We start from the raw sequence: 3,293 nt of genomic DNA, 5'->3' as shown, positions 1-3,293 counted from the left end.
CAAGACTCCTACATATGCTGCCTGCAAGAGACTCACTTCAGATCAAAAGACACACAGACTAAAAGAAAGAGGATGGAAGAAGATATTTCCTTGATGGACCTAGAGGGTATTACAGTGAATGAAATGTGTTGGATAGAGAAAGACAAATACTGCATGATTTCACGTACATTTGGAATCTAAAGAACAAAATAAACAACAACAAAAGTGGAATTAAACTCATAGATACAGAGAATAGTCTGAGGGCTATAGATGGGAGGGAGTTGGAGGAGGCAGCACAAAAAGGCAAAGGGATTAAGAAGTACAAATGAATAGTTACAAAATAGACATGGTGGTATAAAGTGTGGCACAAGGAAAATAGTTAATAATGTTATAATAAATATGTAAGGGGGAAGAGGGGTATTAGATTTACAGGGGTGATCGCTTTGTGAGTTATATAGATCTCTAATTACTAACTATGCTGTACAGCTGAAACCAAAATATTATTGTATGCCAACTATAACTTAAAAACTTATTGAATTGTATAATATATATACAAGCAACTAATTATCTATTATTAATAAAGCCGGGGGGGGGGGGGAATGACTAATGTCACTGATTTAATCTATGTCCAGTCTATTTAGCTTTATTCTGGTTCTAAGACAAGATACGTCTGCTTGTCTACCTGTATCCTCGACTATAAAAAGCATGCATCACTGCATACATGTAGTGAACATAATAATATGCTCATTGCCTACATGTAGTGAAATTGAATGGTGACCCCCAAGAAGGATATCTACATCCTAACCTCTGGAACCTGTGAATGTGACTTTATTTGAGAAAAAAAGTCTTCACCAATGTAATTAAATTAAGAATCACAAGATAAGGTGCATTGGATTACCTGGGCAGGCCCTGAATCCATTGACAAATATATTATAACAGAACAGAAGACAGAAATATACAAAGAAGAAGGCCATGTAAAGATGGAATAGAGACTGGAGTTATGTAACCACAAACCAAGGAATGTCTAGAACTGCCAGAAGCTGAAAGAGGTAAGGAAGGACGTCCCCCAGAGACTTCGGAAGGAGTGTGATCCTGTTGACAACTTGATTTTGGACTTCTGGCATCTAGGACTGTGAGAGAATTAATTTTATTTCCTAAAACCACCAGGTTTGTGGTCTTTTGTTATGGCAGCCACAGGAAACTAATATACTACCTTCATAGAATTGTTACTAATTGTGAGTTTAAAGTTTAATTCAGGTTTGAACTGATTCATGTCTGCCTGGGAAAATAAAGGTCAGAGTCCTATTTCCTGGGAAATTATTTAGAGGTGACATAAATGTGGAATGTTATGTTGTCCTTCTTTGCTATAAAGCCTGGTCTAAAGAGCTGTGAGTTGGCATGCAGACCATGGGTTTATGTGAATAGAAGTGTATAAAAGATTGGTGGTAAACTGAGGCCTCAGCTGCACTCTGTCAACATGACCCACACAAACAAGGTTCTTGTTCTGCATAAGCCTACACACACTTGTGGGTAAGTGGACAAAGGAAGCTGTGTCTTTGTGTAGCTATTGGGCCTCCTGATGAGCTAAAGATGCTGTGGAGCCTGCATTTCCTTTCCTATATCTTTCTGAGTAAAAATGGTATTTGATTAATACCTATTGCACCTTGTGAATGTGCTTGTCAATTCTAACCTGTACTCAATGATATACTAGTAAAATAATAATTACATATTGATGGTTCATGTGCAAGGTATTATGTGTATTTTCTCAATTAATCTTCACATTATTATAAAATCAAAATGATTAGCCCCATTGTAGAGATGAAATTTAACACTTAAATATCCAGTAGTAATTCAGAAATGGCTCTTTGAATTTTAATTATCAACCTCATATTATGCTTCTCCCTATCAGCAAGATCACATAAATTTTGGGTATCTTGTCAAAAACTCACAAACTAATATCCTTCAGGTTACATATGTTTCCCAGACATGTTCTGTTTACATGTATAAATTGTATGGGTTGTTAATTACCTAAAATCATAAAATTTTACTTTAAAATCTAAATTTCTGATGTATAGTAAAGAATCACATCTTGCAACACACAGCTAATCTTTTCACAATCTCGGTGATGATGTTTGCCACCATTTCCTCTTGCCTCCCCAAACACTAAGGCAAAGGGTCAAATACCATTCACCATTTAATAACCAGCACAAATTATACATGTGTAACCATTTATATTTCTTCTTAGCCACTATAGACATATAAATTTGTAATCCTGGTGTATCCATTTTCTATTGCTGCCATAACAGATTACCATAATTTTTTTGGCTTAAAACAATACCCATTAATTATCTCACAGTTCTGTAGGTCAGAAATCCAGATGTAGCGTGGCTCAGCTGGCTTTTTCCTCCAGGCTTCACATGGCCAAAATCAATGTATAGCAGGGCTCCATGCCTTTCTGGAGGCTCTGGAGAAGGATCTGAATCTAAGCTCATTCAGCCTATCAGCAGAATTCAGTCCATGTGGTTAGAGGACTGAGATCGTTTTTTCCTTGCTGGCTATCAGCCAGAGGTTGTGCTCAGTTTCTAGAGGTACTCACATTCCCTTGCTCATGGCCCTCTTCTTCCATCTGCAAAACCAGCAATTGCAGGTCCAATCTTTATCACACTTCAAATCTCTTCTATTGAAGTTCTACTACATCTGTTGACTTCCTCTTCTGGTTTCAAAGGCTCATGTGATTACCTTGGGTCCAACCAGATAATCTAGGATAACCTTCATATCTTAAAGTCAGCAGATTAATAGCTTTAATCTACAAAGTACTTTCACAGCAGTACCTATTTCCTACATAAGTGTTTGACTTAACAACCAGAGAACAGCAATCTTGGGGGAATTCTTTTAGAAATTTGCCTACCACACCTGATGATCTAATCCAACTTTTTCATTTTAAATGAGGAAGCTAAGACCCAGAGAGATGAAGCATCAGCCTTGAGGTTGCATGGGTATGCATAGAAGAGCCGTAACTCCAATGCAACTGATTTCCTAATTTAGATATGCTCATTCAGAGAACTCATTCAAGTTAGAAAAGAGAACATGAAATAATTGCTTACTTCTATAAAGAAAAAATAAATTATTTAGTATTGCCAAGTACCACTACTGTAAGACCAACTTTAATGAACAACAGAAAAGAACAATTTATATTGGGTATATTATTGCTTACACACAAATGATTCCTATTAGTACAGTTTTAAGAAGTCTTAGACAAAGTTTATAAATGCTCAAATATGTGCCTATATTTGTAAAATGGAAATATTATATAC

Source organism: Rousettus aegyptiacus, unplaced genomic scaffold, assembly GCF_014176215.1.
Source record: "Rousettus aegyptiacus isolate mRouAeg1 unplaced genomic scaffold, mRouAeg1.p scaffold_m13_p_4, whole genome shotgun sequence".
Classification (NCBI taxonomy): Eukaryota; Metazoa; Chordata; class Mammalia; order Chiroptera; family Pteropodidae; genus Rousettus; species Rousettus aegyptiacus.
This window is presented reverse-complemented; position numbering follows the sequence as displayed.